The sequence below is a fragment of the Pavona decussata genome, unplaced genomic scaffold (assembly GCF_977016875.1).
Source record: "Pavona decussata unplaced genomic scaffold, jaPavDecu1.1 SCAFFOLD_26, whole genome shotgun sequence".
NCBI lineage: Eukaryota > Metazoa > Cnidaria > Anthozoa > Scleractinia > Agariciidae > Pavona > Pavona decussata.
In genome coordinates, this window is record NW_028145449.1 from 545,950 (window position 1) to 568,749 (window position 22,800).

Genomic DNA, 22,800 nt, shown 5'->3' on the forward strand with positions numbered 1-22,800 from the left:
AATAGCAAACGATGGATCCAAAGAAGGAACTTGCGGAGTAGTTTCTTCCTGCTCCTTCCTCCCATCAAAAGGACACTTTCATGCTCGGTTATCGTTCGTTGAAAGCACTTGGACGCCATGACTGATTTCAGTCAGTCTCAACCAAACAAAATAAAATCAATCCGATCCAAGTCTTTAGCTTTTGACACAAATAATCTTTTGCTGTTTCTTGTGAGAGACACGAAAATTAACCTTTAGGAATTTCCTTCCTAACTGCAGCACTTGATTTCCATGTATTTTTGGTACAAACAACCCGGCTTAAAGAGTCGAACTTCGAAAGAACCTCAGAGAACTTGTTTTATTTTTGTACACAAAATGCAGAAACCAACAAAATGTACTATGAACTGTCGTGCTCAGCCAATCAGGAGCGAGTATTTTCGCCGCTCGACCAATCAGGAGTAAGTAATTTTGCCCTCGGTGAAAGGAAAATTACGAAAAACTGCCCTCTGTTACAACAAATCAGCATTCAGTAATTTTGCCCTCTGTTTTACATTGTTATTGTTGATAAGCAGTTAGCTGCATATGCATTAAAAATGTACTATATAACTGCCGAATTGATGAGGAACTCATAAGGTTATCACGTTCATACAATAAGCAGACTTCTATAAATGTTTATTAAAAAAAGGAATTGTGGAGCTTCGCTTTTAGGCTTGGCTAAATATATATATTATTGTTTAACACCACCACGGCCACCACGACCAGCTTGTTGCATAAGGTCCACAGTACCTTTATTTTTTTATGATCCGTGGCAACCTCGTTCCCAGGGACTTTTCCCTAGCTTGGGGGCGGGGCAGGAAAAGGCCCTGGGATCGGCCAGTGAGTCCCTCATATTGATTGGTTGTTCGTTTTTAAATATTTTAAATAATTTATGCAAAATCTGGCCAAATGAATCTAATTTATGCATTATGCCGAAATCAAAATGGCGGAAAGTATGTCCACTCCGACGAAGATTTCTCCTCGAAATCCAGCCTGCCGACTCTGTGGTGATTCTCATGAGAGTCGTTATATGCTACGAATATTTAGCAAAGCTGGTTCAGCAAAAGATCTGGGTGCCAAAGTCTATAAAACCTGTGGCATAAAAATTTCGGAAGACGATACGAGATCAAAGGTCTTATGTAGGGGTTGTGTTTCATTCGTAAACAAGATGGAACAGTTTATAGAGAGAGCTCAATCCATGGAGAATAAGCTGTCGGATCAAAGCTCAGAATATGCTGTAAAGCGATGCGTTCAGCTTTCACCTTCGTCGAAGCGTTTATCAACGAATATGCCATCCGAAAGCTCTGTGCACGTAAATGAGCCGTCGAAGCCAATCACACCAACAAGAAAGCAGCTTTCCTTCTCAACTCCACAAGCTGCGACAATTTTAATGTCTCAATCAACAGGAGATAACCGCTCAACCTCTTCCGCGGATCAGCCGACGCGAAATACCTCGAGGTCTGTAGAACAGTCGTGTTTCTCAACACCGCAAGATGCTACCGGACATGATTGCCCCGCCCCCAAGCTAGGGAAAAGTCCCTGGGAACGAGGTTGGATCCGTGGACCATATTGCACAACATAACGCACTCTTGGGAAGTGTATGCCCATACCGAGAGCACAGGATGCATAAACACCCTCTTGATCCCATTTGACGCAGAACATTCGCCAGTATCTCAATAAACTTATTGCCTCTGGCATTCTCACTAAATTTAATGACATTTCAAGACTTCATACATGAATACCGGAAGTCCTAGAATCTAGAGTTTCCGTTCCACTTGGTCCTCGTGCTCAGCCTCCAGCGGCTAAGAGGACCATGGTCAGCCGCCGAATTCAAAAACCCGTGCGAGGCTTCAAAGATCGTCGTCATTTGCATGGTATGAGAAAGTGGGAGAAAGTTTGACTTGGGCCGCTATAGTCGTCGAGGCGGAGCGAAAGTCAAGATGACGAGAAGAACATTTTACCAAGTCAGGATGTGAAGCCGCGTGGAGGTATTATACGGTGATGTTTTACAGTTTCAACTTAAGTCTGCTTAAGGACGGTGCCTACTAATACCAAAGTATTTTTGTGCGGCTTATGACTTTGCGGGAAAAGCAGATCTTAGCAAGGCCTCTTGGAATCCAAAAAGAAAATTGGGGGTAACCACGCATTCTTCAGAGATAATTAAGCAGTAATATCTCTAAAAAGCGCCAAAATATAAAGCAATGTATGGGATTTTTTTCCTAAATTGAAGCTTAATTATCTCTGAAAAATGCATGGTTACCCCTTATTTTCTTTTGAGATACCAAAAGCACTTGCTAAGTTCTGCTTTCTCCGTATACTTTTAAACCGCGCAAAATTATCTCTGTGTTAGAGGGCACCACCCATAGGAAACCCGAGTATCTCGAGATGCGCAGAACGTATGCGCAGTAACAATAGTAGGCACCGTCCTTAAGTGGGAGAATGTATATTTCTTCGATCTCTAAGCCCGCCTAGATTAGCTCTAGCTACTTGCGGGCTAGTGCAGGGATTTCATTAAGTTTTGAAGTAGGGGGGCACCTATAGGAGAGTAGCTGGGCAGAAAATTACACTTGAAGTGAATTTCTTTATGTTCAGTTTGAAAGTAGGCTGGTACTGACTCTTGTGTATCCTGGTACTGGTACCTGGGTTCCGCCTTCTAATGAGAACCCTGCTAGTGTTGTCTTTGAATTTTATGTTAACATTTTTGAATAAACTTGAAACTTGAAACTTGAGTTTTTTGAAGGTTACATGTAATTTTGATGAACAGAGTTATTTTGCTGCTCCTTATTTTTGTTTGAGCTTCTTTTACAGTGTGCTGAATATCACTTTGTTAGTCCGCGTTCGACTGCATTTGGTGCTGGTATTCACTGGTTGTGTAACATAAAATAATATAACTTTATGGTTAGCAGTGATTTTGATCCTCACTTCATTTGACCTGTAGGGTTAAGGAACCTATGTACACAAGACTTCACCCTAACAACATCAACAGACATAGTGGAATTGAACTTCTGGAAGCATGGATGTGCACAATCAAACATTTAAGGTACTGGCTATGAGTTCATAATAATGTTTCCTAGTTACTGAACATATTACTTTAATCTGAAGATAACACAAGTAGCTCTAAGCTTCACCGCCGCATCTTTGACATAATGGCTATGAGTCCTATATAGAACAATTTTTCTTGACTTCTTTGCTCTTACAGCTGAATGCCAACAATATACTGCATGATATGACTCTTCTCTGTCATATTACAAGGCAATGGAAAGTAAACAATTTAACTCCAGCGGAGAAGGAGGAGGTCGCCACAGGTGGCGGAACTTGAACTGTATCTTGAAACTTAAAGTTATTACAAATAAAGCGATGAAGTTCGTGACTACTTTTGTGCGATTATTGATTGGTCATCAATTGGCTGATGCCAATCGATGCCAATTATCTAACTATATTCCATTACTATCCATTGATCAATTGATTTTCCGATCACTGATTTTCAAATTGATTGTTCAGGCCCTGTGGTAGAGCAATGTGCTGGCGTCGCAGAGGTCATGGGTTTTAGAGAACTAAGTACTGTTTTTTTTTTTTTCAAATTTCACAAAATTCTAATGACCGGTTTCTAAGAAAGCAGTTCCTTCCCACTAAAACCAAGGCCGTTTCCTGTGAGTAAAATTTCTAGGTGGCCAAACAAGCCCAAAAGCTAAGAGGTTAAGAGCTCGAGCCAGGACAAGGCATGTATATACTATAGAGCTTCATATTGCGAGGCAGAGAGGTAATTAAATTAACTGTTCACTGTAAAAAGTGGGAAAAGCTAGTTACCATTTTTTCTTCACCTCATTGGTGTAAGATTTTTTCCTTTTTCTTTTTTCTTTCTATTTATTAATATTATAATTATAATTACTTCAAGTAGACTCTATCATTAGCTTTAATGAACATGTTACAAACACTGTTTCATCATGTTTAGGTGGTTTACAGCTGTAATTGTCAGATAAATAGTGTGATACAACTGTCGGCACCAGGACAGTGGGGAATGTTATAATTATAAATGCACTGGTGTTTAGCACAATATACTACTGTTCTCCAGGGCCCAGTTGCTCGAAGCATGGTTAGTGCAAACCCGGGTTAAATACCATAACAACCTATAGGTTTTAATACATCTTAACCAATGGTGAGTGCTAACCATGCTTCGAGCAACTCAGCCCAGTATGGTGACTTAGACTAGCACATCTAAGAAATATATCTCAAAAGCTGCAAAAAAATCCAGAATTTCGCTGCAAGAATAATCACAAGTGCACGCAAATTTGATCATATAATACCGGTTCTTATTAAGGAGTTAATTACGCTGGATCCCTGTGAGTTATTATTTGATGTATAAGGTACATGTAGGCGTTCTTGTGTTTAAGCGTGTGAAAATTAAGGGCTAGCACCTAGTTACTGTAATTTGTAACGAGTGATCGTCTTGTGACAAGATCTATACTGTTCATGAACACAACACAAGAAATAAGGACTATCTTTTAAAATATTCCATCTTATCAATTGGCAGCAGGTCAACGAACTTTTCTTTATAGAGCAATTAAACTCTGGAACTCATTGCCACGTGAGATCTCTGCAGAAAACTGCCTGCGTATATTAAAAAAAAACTTAATTCTCTAAGGTCTCGGTTCCCTAAATCAGGCTGCAAATCAGGACTAAATATGACTTTGTTAGGCCAAACATTTTCGTACGGGTAGGAGAGTTACTTACCTATTGGTGTTTTTATGTATTATTATGATTTTTACTAGGTAAAGATCTTTTATTGGATATTTATTTATATGCTTATGAATGCTGGGTCTGAAAAACCCTGACTGAGAGATTCAATAAAGTTTTACTTTTTTTTCTTTACTTTCCCAAATTGAAACTTTTAATATTATCTCTGAAAAATGCATGCTACTCCCAATTTTCTTTTTGGATACCTGCAAGAGCACTAAATGATAAGTTCTGCTTCTCTACATAGTTTTAAACTGCGCAAAAATATCCCTGTATGGGCAACACACTGGTCAATGGAAACTGAAGTATCTGAAGTGAGATTTGCAGAACGCATACACAGTTAACAAAAGTGGGCACTGTCCTTAATAGAGAGCTTAAGCACAGAAGTTTATGAGCCGTGGACGGCAACTGGAAGTTGAATGTTTCTTTTTTTGGCTTGGTTGTTTAGTTTGCTCCTTATCATGGAAAGGTTGCCATCTGTGGTTAAAAAATGTCTGTGCTTAAGCTATCTTATGAATCATGCTATTAAATGTATGTTAGGGTAATGGTAAGCAAATAATTATTAGGGTTGATAAAGTGATCTCTCAATTTTACCGTAAATGATCTAATAAACGCCCCCTCTCTTAAGAATGCCTCCTATCTAATTAACGCCCCCCTAAGCTGACAAGTTTGTATTAAATGCCCCTCTTTAACAAACGCCCCCTGTCTAATAAATGCCCCCTTCCCTGAAAACCACACATAAACTAGAAACAGATGTGCAATACAATCAATCAATTTATTTGCGTTCGTGGTTAATTAACACCGGTGTGCGAGTTGCGTCTTAACATTAAGCTATAAGAACTACCAGTACCCTTTTCCGCCGCTTTGTATGTACCATATGCCGTTATGGATTTGTAGACGGCTTAGACCTATCAGCGGATGGACTTGATAGTATGCTAAAGCTCTGTCATTTAGGTTATTAATAATAATACCGTATTTAGGTTACCATGTTACAGTTATTAGAATAAACGCCCCTCTCTTTTAAACGCCTCTTATCTTTTTAACGCCCCCCTCGGACCCTTGAAATTTAATAAACGCCCCCGGCATTTATTAGATCATTTACGGTATACAGCTATTTCAATTAACGTTGTCGAATCAAAGCTTAAAGCTTAAAGACAGCTTCAAAGAGGCTGCCACCTCATTTTAGTATCCTAACATTTTTTCATCCAAATGGCTTGCCATCGTATATCTTCACTGGACGGACGAGGCATAGTTGATATTGATGAACTCATTCATAAAAAAAAAATCCACTAAATCTTGAGGCCTTGTTTTATAGCTTTATACTTTGATCCGACAACGTTAATTGAAATAGCTGTATAAAATAGATCACAAAGTTAAGTTTTGTTCTTAATATAAACTCAGTTTTTTTATTGTGAACCCTTTGTTGTTATCACCGAGCAAAGAAAGCAAGTTCAAGAACAGGACAGTGTTTTTGCATGCTTTTCATCTTTGCTTTGAAAACCCTTGAATTAAAAACCACACATTCACATTTGTCCAAAAAAATGGGACTGGTTGTTATTAAGCCTGCTGCCTAACAGGAACCTGGTAGTCTTTGGGTGCCTAAATGTTTTGTAGCAGCACCAAACACTTCACACTTGAGCACCAGTCTTTCTTAACTTTTTTTATAATAGAAAATTCCATATGTATGTACACATGCTGTAATAGCCCATTTTACAGTTGTGTGCTTAGTGACCTGGCCTTAGACTGGAAGCGAGGCTGGGGGTGACCTTGTTTTGATACAAACCTCATTGCTTTTCATATGTAAATGAAAACTAGTTAGCATAAGAACAGCATGATTTACATGTGAAAAGCAGTGAGGTTTGTATCAAAACAAGGTCACCCCCAGCCTCGCTTCCAATCCAAGGCCAGGTCACTAAGCACACAACTGTAAAATGGCCTATCAGTACATACATTAGAAACTTACACTTACGTACACTTATTGAAGACATAAATTGAATACAGCAACAAAAAAAAAAATTAAAAAAATTAATAAATAGAAAGAAAAAAGAAAAAGGAAAAAATCTTACAAAAATAACGTGATAAGAAAAGCCTGTTTAATGTATTGTAAACTGGTTAAGAAAAAATGGTAACTAGCTTTTCCGACTTTTTAAAGTGTAAACTTAAGTTAATTTACCTTTCTCGCTTTTGGCCTTGTTTGTGGGCTCCTAGAAATTTTACTTAAAAGGCAACAACCTTGGTTTTAGAGGCAAGGAACTGTTTTCTTAGAAACCGCTCATTAGAATTAGGTGAAATTCCACAAAAACAGTATTTAGTTCTTAAACAAAGACCCATATCTGTCAGAGGGTATCTTCACAAAACTTTATAGCACAAAACCAATATTTAAAGGAGATCTATGTGTAAAAATTACATGGAAGCAGCATCAAGAAGAAGAAGAAGAAGAACCTTTATTGATTTATAATGCTCAGGATAGCCCCTTCAGATGGGCTCCAAGTATTTTGTGAGTTTTTCTGAAACAAAAAATGAAAAAAAGTCTAATGACTGCATTCTAAAACTTAAGGAAAACTATCATTTGTTAACACTTAAAAGTTCGTTCCATTGTCATAGCAATGGTATCTGGCTCAACAATCATTATCAAAATAATTCCTTCTTAGGTTAATCTTGCACCATGCCAGTTTGTAGCACCCAGAAGTATGTGGTTTGCATATAACATTTACTAACACCAGTATACTAGAAAACTGGTTTTGTAACATGAAATAATACAAGACGGTTAGCACTGATTTGATCCTCACTTTATTTGACCAGTAGCGTTAAGGAAGCTTTATACACAAGACATCACCCTAACAACATAGACAGAAAAAGTGGAATTGGACTTCTGGAAGCATAGTGATAGATGAGCACAATCACACCTTTAAGGTACTGGTTATCAGTTCATAACAATGTTTCCAAGTAACTGAACACATTACTTTAATCTGAACACAACACAAGTAGCTCTAAGCTTCACAGCCGCACCTTTGAGGTAATGGCTATAAGTTCATAATGACAGTGTTTGATTTAGCTACTAAACATATTACTTTATTATAAGGAGAAAAGGAGTAGCCCTAAGCTGCTCACCCACACCTTTGGGGTAGTGGCTATGAGTTCATGTTAGTGTTTAATTTAGCTACTAAACATATAACTTTATTATAAGGAGAAAAGGAGTACATGTAGCTTTAAGCTGCTCGGCCGCACCTTTGAGGTAGTGAATATGAGTTCATTTTAGTGTTTAATTTAGCTACTAAACATATTACTTTATTATAATTAGAAAAGGAATAGCTCTTAGCTGCTCAGCCGCACCTTTGAGGTAGTGGCTATGAGTTCATGTTAGTGTTTAATTTAGCTACTAAACATATCACTTTATTATAATTAGAAAAGGAGTAGCTCTTAGCTGCTCAGCCGCACCTTTGAGGTAGTGGCTATGAGTTCATGTTAGTGTTTAATTTAGCTACTAAACATATTACTTTATTATAATTAGAAAAGGAGTAGCTCTTAGCTGCTCAGCCGCACCTTTGAGGTAGTGGCTATGAGTTCATGTTAGTGTTTAATTTAGCTACTAAACATATCACTTTATTATAATTAGAAAAGGAGTAGCTCTTAGCTGCTCAGCCGCACCTTTGAGGTAGTGGCTATGAGTTCATGTTAGTGTTTAATTTAGCTACTAAACATATTACTTTATTATAAGGAGAAAAGGAGTAGCTCTTAGCTGCTCAGCCGCACCTTTCAGGTAGTGGCTATGAGTTCATGTTAGTGTTTAATTTAGCTACTAAACATATTACTTTATTATAATTAGAAAAGGAGTAGCTCTTAGCTGCTCAGCCGCACCTTTGAGGTAGTGGCTATGAGTTCATGTTAGTGTTTAATTTAGCTACTAAACATATTACTTTATTATAATTACAAAAGGAGTAGCTCTTAGGTGCTCAGCCGCACCTTTGAGGTTGTGGCTATGAGTTCATGTTAGTGTTTAATTTAGCTACTAAACATATTACTTTATTATAATTAGAAAAGGAGTAGCTCTTAGCTGCTCAGCCGCACCTTTGAGGTAGTGGCTATGAGTTCATGTTAGTGTTTAATTTAGCTACTAAACATATTACTTTTTTATAATTAGAAAAGGAGTAGCTCTTAGCTGCTCAGCCGCACCTTTGAGGTAGTGGCTATGAGTTCATGTTAGTTTTTAATTTAGCTACTAAACATATTACTTTATTAGAATTAGAAAAGGAGTAGCTCTTTGCTGCTCGGCCGCACCTTTAACGTAGTAGCTATAAGTTCATGTTAGTGTTTAATTTAGCTACTAAACATATTACTTTATTATAATTAGAAAAGGAGTAGCTCTTAGCTGCTCAGCCGCACCTTTGAGGTAGTGGCTATGAGTTCATGTTAGTGTTTAATTTAGCTACTAAACATATTACTTTATTATAATTAGAAAAGGAGTAGCTCTAAGCTGCTCAGCCGCACCTTTGAGGTAGTGGCTATGAGTTCATGTTAGTGTTTAATTTAGCTACTAAACATATTACTTTATTATAATTAGAAAAGGAGTAGCTCTTAGCTGCTCAGCCGCACCTTTGAGGTAGTGGCTATGAGTTCATGTTAGTGTTTAATTTAGCTACTAAACATATTACTTTATTATAATTAGAAAAGGAGTAGCTCTTAGCTGCTCAGCCGCACCTTTGAGGTAGTGGCTATGAGTTCATGTTAGTGTTTAATTTAGCTACTAAACATATTACTTTATTATAATTAGAAAAGGAGTAGCTCTAAGCTGCTCAGCCGCACCTTTGAGGTAGTGGCTATGAGTTCATGTTAGTGTTTAATTTAGCTACTAAACATATTACTTTATTATAATTAGAAAAGGAGTAGCTCTTAGCTGCTCAGCCGCACCTTTGAGGTAGTGGCTATGAGTTCATGTTAGTGTTTAATTTAGCTACTAAACATATTACTTTATTATAATTAGAAAAGGAGTAGCTCTAAGCTGCTCAGCCGCACCTTTGAGGTAGTGGCTATGAATTCATGTTAGTGTTTAATTTAGCTACTAAACATATTACTTTATTATAATTAGAAAAGGAGTAGCTCTTAGCTGCTCAGCCGCACCTTTGAGGTAGTGGCTATGAGTTCATGTTAGTGTTTAATTTAGCTACTAAACATATTACTTTATTATAATTAGAAAAGGAGTAGCTCTTAGCTGCTCAGCCGCACCTTTGAGGTAGTGGCTATGAGTTCATGTTAGTGTTTAATTTAGCTACTAAACATATTACTTTATTATAATTAGAAAAGGAGTAGCTCTTAGCTGCTCAGCCGCACCTTTGAGGTAGTGGCTATGAGTTCATGTTAGTGTTTAATTTAGCTACTAAACATATTACTTTATTATAATTAGAAAAGGAGTAGCTCTTAGCTGCTCAGCCGCACCTTTGAGGTAGTGGCTATGAGTTCATGTTAGTGTTTAATTTAGCTACTAAACATATTACTTTATTATAATTAGAAAAGGAGTAGCTCTAAGCTGCTCAGCCGCACCTTTGAGGTAGTGGCTATGAGTTCATGTTAGTGTTTAATTTAGCTACTAAACATATTACTTTATTATAATTAGAAAAGGAGTAGCTCTTAGCTGCTCAGCCGCACCTTTGAGGTAGTGGCTATGAGTTCATGTTAGTGTTTAATTTAGCTACTAAACATATTACTTTATTATAATTAGAAAAGGAGTAGCTCTAAGCTGCTCAGCCGCACCTTTGAGGTAGTGGCTATGAATTTATGTTAGTGTTTAATTTAGCTACTAAACATATTACTTTATTATAATTAGAAAAGGAGTAGCTCTTAGCTGCTCAGCCGCACCTTTGAGGTAGTGGCTATGAGTTCATGTTAGTGTTTAATTTAGCTACTAAACATATTACTTTATTATAATTAGAAAAGGAGTAGCTCTTAGCTGCTCAGCCGACACTTTGAGGTAGTGGCTATGAGTTCATGTTAGTGTTTAATTTAGCTACTAAACTTATTACTTTATTATAAGTAAAAAAGGAGTAGCTCTTAGCTGCTCAGCCTCACCTTTAACGTAGTGGCTATAAGTTCATGTTAGTGTTTAATTTAGCTACTAAACATATTACTTTATTATAATTACAAAAGGAGTAGCTCTAAGCTGCTCAGCCGCACCTTTGAGGTAGTGGCTATGAGTTCATGTTAGTGTTTAATTTAGCTACTAAACATATTACTTTATTATAATTAGAAAAGGAGTAGCTCTTAGCTGCTCAGCCGCACCTTTGAGGTAGTGGCTATGAGTTTATGCTAGTGTTTAATTTAGCTACTAAACATATTACTTTATTATAATTAGAAAAGGAGTAGCTCTTATCTGCTCAGCCGCACCTTTAAGGTAGTGGCTATGAGTTCATGTTAGTGTTTAATTTAGCTACTAAACATATTACTTTATTATAATTAGAAAAGGAGTGGCTCTAAGCTGCTCAGTCGCACCCTTGAGGTAGTGGCTATGAGTTCATGTTAGTGTTTAATTTAGCTACTAAACATATTACTTTATTATAAGGAGAAAAGGAGTAGCTTTAAGCTGCTCAGCCGCAGCTTTGAGGTAGTGGCTCTGAGTTCATGTTAGTGTTTAATTTCGCTACTAAACATATTACTTTATTATAATTAGAAAAGGAGTAGCTCTAAGCTGCTCAGCCGCACCTTTGAGGTAGTGGCTATGAGTTCATGTTAGTGTTTAATTTAGCTACTAAACATATTACTTTATTATAATTAGAAAAGGAGTAGCTCGTAGCTGCTTAGCCGCACCTTTGAGGTAGTGGCTATGAGTTCATGTTAGTGTTTAATTTAGCTACTAAACATATTACTTTATTATAATTAGAAAAGGAGTAGCTCTTAGCTGCTCAGCCGCACCTTTGAGGTAGTGGCTATGAGTTTATGTTAGTGTTTAATTTAGCTACTAAATATATTACTTTATTATAATTAGAAAAGGAGTAGCTCTTCGCTGCTCAGCCGCACCTTTGAGGTAGTGGCTATGAGTTCATGTTAGTGTTTAATTTAGCTACTAAACATATTACTTTATTATAATTAGAAAAGGAGTAGCTCTTAGCTGCTCAGCCGCACCTTTGAGGTAGTGGCTATGAGTTCATGTTAGTGTTTAATTTAGCTACTAAACATATTACTTTATTATAATTAGAAAAGGAGTAGCTCTAAGCTGCTCAGCCACACCTTTGAGGTAGTGGCTATGAGTTCATGTTAGTGTTTAATTTAGCTACTAAACATATTACTTTATTATAAGGAGAAAAGGAGTAGCTTTAAGCTGCTCAGCCGCAGCTTTGAGGTAGTGGCTCTGAGTTCATGTTAGTGGTTAATTTCGCTACTAAACATATTACTTTATTATAATTAGAAAAGGAGTAGCTCTTAGCTGCTCAGCCGCACCTTTGAGGTAGTGGCTATGAGTTCATGTTAGTGTTTAATTTAGCTACTAAACATATTACTTTATTATAAGGAGAAAAGGAGTAGCTTTAAGCTGCTCAGCCGCAGCTTTGAGGTAGTGGCTCTGAGTTCATGTTAGTGGTTAATTTCGCTACTAAACATATTACTTTATTATAATTAGAAAAGGAGTAGCTCTTAGCTGCTCAGCCGCACCTTTGAGGTAGTAGCTATGAGTTCATGTTAGTGTTTAATTTAGCTACTAAACATATTACTTTATTATAATTAGAAAAGGAGTAGCTCTTAGCTGCTCAACTGCACCTTTGAGGTAGTGGCTATGAGTTCATGTTAGTGTTTAATTTAGCTACTAAACATTTAACTTTATTATAAGTAGAAAAGGAGTAGCTTTAAGCTGCTCAGCCGCACCTTTGAGGTAGTGGCTATGAGTTCATGTTAGTGTTTAATTTAGCAACTAAACATATTACTTTATTATAATTAGAAAAGGAGTGTCTCTAAGCTGCTCAGCTCCACCTTTGAGGTAGTGGCTATAAGTTAATAATAGTGTTTCATTTAGATGTAGCTACTAAACATATTACATTATTTATTTTAAGGAGAAAAGCAATAGCTCTTAGCTGCTACGCAGCACTTTTGTGATAGTGGTTATGAGCTCATTACGTTTTCCTCCGCACAAGGAGAGTTGGCAAACTGTTCAAACTCGCCTGGCCTCGTGCCAACACAAAGACACAAGAGATGTGCATCAGAGAACTTCTTCTTCTTATGTTTCACCCTTTCGGCCAGCAATGCAGTTGATCTACAGCAGATTGGAGATCCTTTTTCCTTTGCAGCTGATATATTTGGTCTAATGATGAACATATCTAAGACTAGCCTGCTCATTCAGTCTTCTGCAACGTCCACTGAACTGCCAGAGGCGATTACAGTCCATGATGAACCATTGAAGTCAACCGAATTTTTCACTTACCTAGACACCACCGTCACAAATGCACACTCTGTAGATTTTAATGTAGGAAGGAGAATCCAGGCTGCCACGAAGGGCTTTGGTGTGCTACACAGTAGACTCTAGAGTTGTCTCGACGTCAGTACCAGTAGCTGGTGGCTGCTCAGCCGTACCTTTCAGGCAGTGGCTATGAATTCATGTTAGTTTTTAATTTAGTTACTAAACATTTAAGTTTATTATAAAGAAAAAACGAGTAGCTCTAAGCTGCCCAGCCGCACCTTTAAGGTAGTGGCTATGAGTTCATGTTAGTGTTTAATTTAGCTACTAAACATATTACTTTATTATAATTAAAAAAGGAGTAGCTCTAAGCTGCTCAGCTCCACCTTTGAAGTAGTGGCTATAAGTTAATAATAGTGTTTCATTTAGATGTAGCTACTAAACATATTACATTATTTATTTTAAGGAGAAAAGAAATAGCTCTTAGCTGCTAAGCCGCACTTTTGTGATAGTGGTTATGAGCTCATTGCGTTTTCCTCCGCACAAGGACAGTTGGCAAACTGTTCAAACTCACCTGGCCTCGTGCCAAGACAAAGACACAAGAGATGAGCATCAGAGAACTGCTTCTTCTTATGTTTCACCCTTTCGGCCAGCAGTGCAGTTGATCTATAGCAGATTGGAGATCCTTTTTCCTTTGCAGCTGATATATTTGGTCTAATGATGAACATATCTAAGACTAGCCTGCTCATTCAGTCTTCTGCAACGTCCACTGAACTGCCAGAGGCGATTACAGTCCATGATGAACCATTGAAGTCAACCGAATTTTTCACTTACCTAGACACCACCGTCACAAATACCAACTCTGTAGATCTTAAAGTAGGAGGGAGAATCCAGGCTGCCACGAAGGGCTTTGGTGTGCTACACAGGAGACTCTGGAGTTGTCACGACGTCAGTACCCGTAGCTGGTAGCTGCTCAGCCGTACCTTTCAGGCAGTGGCTATGAGTTCATGTTAGTTTTTAATTTAGTTACCAAACATTTAACTTTATTATAAGGAAAAAACGAGTAGCTCTAAGCTGATCAGCCGCACTTTTGAGGTAGTGGCTATGAGTTCATGTTAGTGTTTAATTTAGCTACTAAACATATTACTTTATTATAATTAGAAAAGGAGTAGCTCTAAGCTGCTCAGCTGCACCTTTGAGGTAGTGGCTATGAGTTCATGTTAGTGTTTAATTTAGCTACTAAACATATTACTTTATTATAATTAGAAAAGGAGTAGCTCTTAGCTGCTCAGCCGCACCTTTGAGGTAGTGGCTATGAGTTCATGTTAGTGTTTAATTTAGCTACTAAACATATTACTTTATTATAATTAGAAAAGGAGTAGCTCTTAGCTGCTCAGCCGCACCTTTGAGGTAGTGGCTATGAGTTCATGTTAGTGTTTAATTTAGCTACTAAACATATTACTTTATTATAATTAGAAAAGGAGTAGCTCTTAGCTGCTCAGCCGCACCTTTGAGGTAGTGGCTATGAGTTCATGTTAGTGCTTAATTTAGCTACTAAACATATTACTTTATTATAATTAGAAAAGGAGTAGCTCTAAGCTGCTCAGCCGCACCTTTGAGGTAGTGGCTATGAGTTCATGTTAGTGTTTAATTTAGCTACTAAACATATTACTTTATTATAATTAGAAAAGGAGTAGCTCTAAGCTACTCAGCTGCACCTTTGAGGTAGTGGCTATGAGTTCATGTTAGTGTTTAATTTAGCTACTAAACATATTACTTTATTATAATTAGAAAAGGAGTAGCTCTTAGCTGCTCAGCCGCACCTTTGAGGTAGTGGCTATGAGTTCATGTTAGTGTTTAATTTAGCTACTAAACATATTACTTTATTATAATTAGAAAAGGAGTAGCTCTTAGCTGCTCAGCCGCACCTTTGAGGTAGTGGCTATGAGTTCATGTTAGTGTTTAATTTAGCTACTAAACATATTACTTTATTATAATTAGAAAAGGAGTAGCTCTTAGCTGCTCAGCCGCACCTTTGAGGTAGTGGCTATGAGTTCATGTTAGTGTTTAATTTAGCTACTAAACATATTACTTTATTATAATTAGAAAAGGAGTAGCTCTAAGCTGCTCAGCCGCACCTTTGAGGTAGTGGCTATGAGTTCATGTTAGTGTTTAATTTAGCTACTAAACATATTACTTTATTATAATTAGAAAAGGAGTAGCTCTTAGCTGCTCAGCCGCACCTTTGAGGTAGTGGCTATGAGTTCATGTTAGTGTTTAATTTAGCTACTAAACATATTACTTTATTATAATTAGAAAAGGAGTAGCTCTAAGCTGCTCAGCCGCACCTTTGAGGTAGTGGCTATGAGTTCATGTTAGTGTTTAATTTAGCTACTAAACATATTACTTTATTATAATTAGAAAAGGAGTAGCTCTTAGCTGCTCAGCCGCACCTTTGAGGTAGTGGCTATGAGTTCATGTTAGTGTTTAATTTAGCTACTAAACATATTACTTTATTATAATTAGAAAAGGAGTAGCTCTTAGCTGCTCAGCCGACACTTTGAGGTAGTGGCTATGAGTTCATGTTAGTGTTTAATTTAGCTACTAAACTTATTACTTTATTATAATTAAAAAAGGAGTAGCTCTTAGCTGCTCAGCCTCACCTTTAACGTAGTGGCTATAAGTTCATGTTAGTGTTTAATTTAGCTACTAAACATATTACTTTATTATAATTACAAAAGGAGTAGCTCTAAGCTGCTCAGCCGCACCTTTGAGGTAGTGGCTATGAGTTCATGTTAGTGTTTAATTTAGCTACTAAACATATTACTTTATTATAATTAGAAAAGGAGTAGCTCTTAGCTGCTCAGCCGCACCTTTGAGGTAGTGGCTATGAGGTCATGTTACTGTTTAATTTAGCTACTAAACATATCTTTTTATTATAATTAGAAAAGGAGTAGCTCTAAGCTGCTTAGCCGCACCTTTGAGGTAGTGGCTATGAGTTCATGTTAGTGTTTAATTTAGCTACTAAACATATTACTTTATTATAATTACAAAAGGAGTAGCTCTAAGCTGCTCAGCCGCACCTTTGAGGTAGTGGCTATGAGTTCATGTTAGTGTTTAATTTATCTACTAAACATATTACTTTATTATAATTAGAAAAGGAGTAGCTCTTAGCTGCTCAGCCGCACCTTTGAGGTAGTGGCTATGAGTTCATGTTAGTGTTTAATTTAGCTACTAAACATATTACTTTATTATAATTAGAAAAGGAGTAGCTCTTAGCTGCTCAGCCGCACCTTTGAGGTAGTGGCTATGAGTTCATGTTAGTGTTTAATTTAGCTACTAAACATATTACTTTATTATAATTAGAAAAGGAGTAGTTCTAAGCTGCTCAGCCGCACCTTTGAGGTAGTGGCTATGAGTTCATGTTAGTGTTTAATTTAGCTACTAAACATATAACTTTATTATAATTAGAAAAGGAGTAGCTCTTAGCTGCTCAGCTGCACCTTTGAGGTAGTGGCTATGAGTTCATGTTAGTGTTTAATTTAGCTACTAAACATATTGCTTTATTATAATTAGAAAAGGATTAGCTCTAAGCTGCCCAGCTGCACCTTTGAGGTAGTGGCTATGAGTTCATGTTAGTGTTTTATTTAGCTACTAAACATATTACTTTATTATAATTAGAAAAGGAGTAGCTCTTAGCTGCTCAGCCGCACCTTTGAGGTAGTGGCTATGAGTTCATGTTAGTGTTTAATTTAGCTACTAAACATATTACTTTATTATAATTAGAAAAGGAGTAGCTCTTCGCTGCTCAGCCGCACCTTTGAGGTAGTGGCTATGAGTTCATGTTAGTGTTTAATTTAGCTACTAAACATATTACTTTATTATAAATAGAAAAGGAATAGCTCTTAGCTGCTCAGCCGCACCTTTGACGTAGTGGGGATAAGTTCATGTTAGTGTTTAATTTAGCTACTAAACATATTACTTTATTATAAGGAGAAAAGGAGTAGCTCTTAGCTGCTCAGCCGCACCTTTGAGGTAGTGGCTATGAGTTCATGTGAGTGTTTAATTTAGCTACTAAACATATTACTTTATTATAATTAGAAAAGGAGTAGCTGTTAGCTTCTCAGCCGCACCTTTGAGGTAGTGGCTATGAGTTCATGTTAGTGTTTAATTTAGCTACTAAACATATTACTTTATTATAAGGAGAAAAGGAGTAGCTCTTAGCTGCTCAGCCGCACCTTTGAGGTAGTGGCTATGAGTTCATGTTAGTGTTTAATTTCGCTACTAAACATATTACTTTATTATAATTAGAAAAGGAGTAGCTCTTAGCTGCTCAGCCGCACCTTTGAGGTAGTGGCTATGAGGTCATGTTACTCTTTAATTTAGCTACTAAACATATCTTTTTATTATAATTAGAAAAGGAGTAGCTCTAAGCTGCTTAGCCGCACCTTTGAGGTAGTGGCTATGAGTTCATGTTAGTGTTTAATTTAGCTACTAAACATATTACTTTATTATAATTAGAAAAGGAGTAGCTCTTAGCTGCTCAGCTGCACCTTTGAGGTAGTGGCTATGAGTTCATGTTAGTGTTTAATTTAGCTACTAAACATATTTTTTTATTATAATTAGAAAAGGAGTAGTTCTAAGCTGCTCAGCCGCACCTTTGAGGTAGTGGCTATGAGTTCATGTTAGTTTTTAATTTAGCTACTAAACATATTACTTTATTATAATTAGAAAAGGAGTAGCTCTTAGCTTCTCAGCGGCACCTTTGAGGTAGTAGCTATGAGTTCATGTTAGTGTTTAATTTAGCTACTAAACATATTACTTTATTATAATTAGAAAAGGAGTAGCTCTAAGCTGCTCAGCCGCACCTTTGAGGTAGTGGCTATCAGTTCATGTTAGTGTTTAATTTAGCTACTAAACATATTACTTTATTATAATTAGAAAAGGAGTAGCTCTTAGCTGCTCAGCCGCACCTTTGACGTAGTGGCTATAAGTTCATGTTAGTGTTTAATTTGTCTACTAAAGATATTAGTTTATTATAAGGAGAAAAGGAGTAGCTCTTAGCTGCTCAGCCGCACCTTTGAGGTAGTGGCTATGAGGTCATGTTACTCTTTAATTTAGCTACTAAACATATCTTTTTATTATAATTAGAAAAGGAGTAGCTCTAAGCTGCTTAGCCGCACCTTTGAGGTAGTGGCTATGAGTTCATGTTAGTGTTTAAGTTAGCTACTAAACATATTACTTTATTATAATTAGAAAAGGAGTAGCTCTTAGCTGCTCAGCTGCACCTTTGAGGTAGTGGCTATGAGTTCATGTTAGTGTTTAATTTAGCTACTAAACATATTTTTTTATTATAATTAGAAAAGGAGTAGTTGTAAGCTGCTCAGCCGCACCTTTGAGGTAGTGGCTATGAGTTCATGTTAGTTTTTAATTTAGCTACTAAACATATTACTTTATTATAATTAGAAAAGGAGTAGCTCTTAGCTTCTCAGCCGCACCTTTGAGGTAGTGGCTATGAGTTCATGTTAGTGTTTAATTTAGCTACTAAACATATTACTTTATTATAATTAGAAAAGGAGTAGCTCTAAGCTGTTCAGCCGCACCTTTGAGGTAGTGGCTATCAGTTCATGTTAGTGTTTAATTTAGCTACTAAACATATTACTTTATTATAATTAGAAAAGGAGTAGCTCTTAGCTGCTCAGCCGCACCTTTGACGTAGTGGCTATAAGTTCATGTTAGTGTTTAATTTGTCTACTAAAGATATTAGTTTATTATAAGGAGAAAAGGAGTAGCTCTTAGCTGCTCAGCCGCACCTTTGAGGTAGTGGCTATGAGTTCATGTTAGTGTTTAATTTAGCTACTAAACATATTACTTTATTATAATTAGAAAAGGAGTAGCTCTTAGGTTCTCAGCCGCACCTTTGAGGTAGTGGCTATAAGTTCATGTTAGTGTTTAATTTGTCTACTAAAGACATTAGTTTATTATAAGGAGAAAAGGAGTAGCTCTTAGCTGCTCAGCCGCACCTTTGAGGTAGTGGCTATGAGTTCATGTTAGTGTTTAATTTAGCTACTAAACATATTACTTTATTATAATTAGAAAAGGAGTAGCTCTTAGCTTCTCAGCCGCACCTTTGACGTAGTGGCTATAAGTTCATGTTAGTGTTTAATTTGTCTACTAAAGATATTAGTTTATTATAAGGAGAAAAGGAGTAGCTCTTAGCTGCTCAGCCGCACCTTTGAGGTAGTGGCTATGAGGTCATGTTACTCTTTAATTTAGCTACTAAACATATCTTTTTATTATAATTAGAAAAGGAGTAGCTCTAAGCTGCTTAGCCGCACCTTTGAGGTAGTGGCTATGAGTTCATGTTAGTGTTTAATTTAGCTACTAAACATATTACTTTATTATAATTAGAAAAGGAGTAGCTCTTAGCTGCTCAGCTGCACCTTTGAGGTAGTGGCTATGAGTTCATGTTAGTGTTTAATTTAGCTACTAAACATATTTTTTTATTATAATTAGAAAAGGAGTAGTTCTAAGCTGCTCAGCCGCACCTTTGAGGTAGTGGCTATGAGTTCATGTTAGTTTTTAATTTAGCTACTAAACATATTACTTTATTATAATTAGAAAAGGAGTAGCTCTTAGCTTCTCAGCCGCACCTTTGAGGTAGTGGCTATGAGTTCATGTTAGTGTTTAATTTAGCTACTAAACATATTACTTTATTATAATTAGAAAAGGAGTAGCTCTAAGCTGCTCAGCCGCACCTTTGAGGTAGTGGCTATCAGTTCATGTTAGTGTTTAATTTAGCTACTAAACATATTACTTTATTATAATTAGAAAAGGAGTAGCTCTTAGCTGCTCAGCCGCACCTTTGACGTAGTGGCTATAAGTTCATGTTAGTGTTTAATTTGTCTACTAAAGATATTAGTTTATTATAAGAAGAAAAGGAGTAGCTCTTAGCTGCTCAGCCGCACCTTTGAGGTAGTGGCTATGAGTTCATGTTAGTGTTTAATTTAGCTACTAAACATATTACTTTATTATAATTAGAAAAGGAGTAGCTCTTAGCTTCTCAGCCGCACCTTTGAGGTAGTGGCTATGAGTTCATGTTAGTGTTTAATTTAGCTACTAAACATATTACTTTATTATAAGGAGAAAAGGAGTAGCTCTTAGCTGCTCAGCCGCACCTTTGAGGTAGTGGCTATGAGGTCATGTTAGTGTTTAATTTAGCTACTAAACATATTACTTTATTATAATTAGAAAAGGAGTAGCTCTAAGCTGCTTAGCCGCACCTTTGAGGTAGTGGCTATGAGTTCATGTTAGTGTTTAATTTAGCTACTAAACATATTACTTTATTATTATTAGAAAAGGAGTAGCTCTAAGCTGCTCAGCCGCACCTTTAAGGTAGTGGCTATGAGTTCATGTTAGTGTTTAATTTAGCTAGTAAACATATTACTTTATTATAATTAGAAAAGGAGTAGCTCTTAGCTTCTCAGCTGCACCTTTGAGGTAGTGGCTATGAGTTCATGTTAGTGTTTAATTTAGCTACTAAACATATTTTTTTATTATAATTAGAAAAGGAGTAGTTCTAAGCTGCTCAGCCGCACCTTTGAGGTAGTGGCTATGAGTTCATGTTAGTGTTTAATTTAGCTACTAAACATTTAGCTTTATTATAATTCGAAAAGGAGTAGCTCTTAGCTGCTCAACCGCACCTTTGAGGTAGTGGCTATGAGTTCATGTTAGTGTTTAATTTAGCTACTAAACATTTAACTTTATTATAAGTAGAAAAGGAGTAGCTCTAAGCTGCTCAGCTGCACCTTTGAGGTAGTGGCTATGAGTTCATTTTAGTGTTTAATTTAGCAACTAAACATATTACTTTATTATAATTAGAAAAGGAGTAGCTCTAAGCTGCTCAGCTCCACCTTTGAAGTAGTGGCTATAAGTTAATAATAGTGTTTCATTTAGATGTAGCTACTAAACATCTTACATTATTTATTTTAAGGAGAAAAGAAATAGCTCTTAGCTTCTACGCAGCACTTTTGTGATAGTGGTTATGAGCTCATTGCGTTTTCCTCCGCACAAGGACAGTTGGCAAACTGTTCAAACTCGCCTGGCCTCGTGCCAACACAAAGACACAAGAGATGTGCATCAGAGAACTGCTTCTTCTTATGTTTCACCCTTTCGGCCAGCAATGCAGTTGATCTACAGCAGATTGGAGATCCTATTTCCTTTGCAGCTGATATATTTGGTGTAATGATGAACATATCTAAGACTAGCCTGCTCATTCAGTCTTCTGCAACGTCCACTGAACTGCCAGAGGCGATTACAGTCCATGATGAACCATTGAAGTCAACCGAATTTTTAACTTACCTAGACACCATCGTCACAAATACCAACTCTGTAGATTTTAATGTAGGAAGGAGAATCCAGGCTGCCACGAAGGGCTTTGGTGTGCTACACAGTAGACTCTAGAGTTGTCACGACGTCAGTACCAGTAGCTGGTAGCTGCTTAGCCGTACCTTTCAGGCAGTGGCTATGAGTTCATGTTAGTTTTTAATTTAGTTACTAAACATTTAACTTTATTATAAGGAAAAAACGAGTAGCTCTAAGTTGCTCAGCCGCACCTTTAAGGTAGTGGCTATGAGTTCATGTTAGTGTTTAATTTAGCTACTAAACATATTACTTTATTATAATTAAAAAAGGAGTAGCTCTAAGCTGCTCAGCTCCACCTTTGAAGTAGTGGCTATAAGTTAATAATAGTGTTTCATTTAGATGTAGCTACTAAACATATTACATTATTTATTTTAAGGAGAAAAGAAATAGCTCTTAGCTGCTAAGCCGCACTTTTGTGATAGTGGTTATGAGCTCATTGCGTGTTCGTCCGCACAAGGACAGTTGGCAAACAGTTCAAACTCGCCTGGCCTCGTGCCAACACAAAGACACAAGAGATGAGCATCAGAGAACTGCTTCTTCTTATGTTTCACCCTTTCGGCCAGCAATGCAGTTGATGTACAGCAGATTGGAGATCCTTTTTCCTTTGCAGCTGATATATTTGGTCTAATGATGAACATATCTAAGACTAGCCTGCTCATTCAGTCTTCTGCAACGTCCACTGAACTGCCAGAGGCGATTACAGTCCATGATGAACCATTGATGTCAACCGAATTTTTCACTTACCTAGACACCATCGTCACAAATACCAACTCTGTAGATTTTAATGTAGGAAGGAGAATCCAGGCTGCCACGAAGGGCTTTGGTGTGCTACACAGGAGACTCTGGAGTTGTCACGACGTCAGTACCAGTAGCTGGTAGCTGCTCAGCCGTACCTTTCAGGCAGTGGCTATGAGTTCATGTTAGTTTTTAATTTAGTTACTAAACATTTAACTTTATTATAAGGAAAAAACGAGTAGCTCTAAGCTGCTCAGCCGCACCTTTGAGGTAGTGGCTATGAGTTCATGTTAGTGTTTAATTTAGCTACTAAACATATAAGTTTATTATAATTAGAAAAGGAGTAGCTCTTAGCGGCTCAGCCGCACCTGTGAGGTAGTGGCTATGAGTTCATGTTAGTGTTTAATTTAGCTACTAAACATATTACTTTATTATAATTAGAAAAGGAGTAGCTCTTAGCTGCTCAGCCGCACCTTTGAGGTAGTGGCTATGAGTTCATGTTAGTGTTTAATTTAGCT

The 22,800-nt window shown here is 37.0% G+C and overlaps 1 long non-coding RNA gene across 1 annotated transcript in view; it reads left to right on the top strand.

The window, feature by feature from the left end:
- Positions 1-1,923: 1,923 nt before the first annotated feature.
- Positions 1,924-22,800, top strand: part of LOC146485371 (uncharacterized) — a 61,921-nt gene continuing 41,044 nt past the window's right edge. Inside the window, exons 1-3 of the long non-coding RNA XR_014863418.1 lie at positions 1,924-2,003; positions 2,954-3,055; positions 7,552-7,662. This is a non-coding gene — a long non-coding RNA (uncharacterized LOC146485371). The remainder of the gene's footprint in view (positions 2,004-2,953; positions 3,056-7,551; positions 7,663-22,800) is intronic.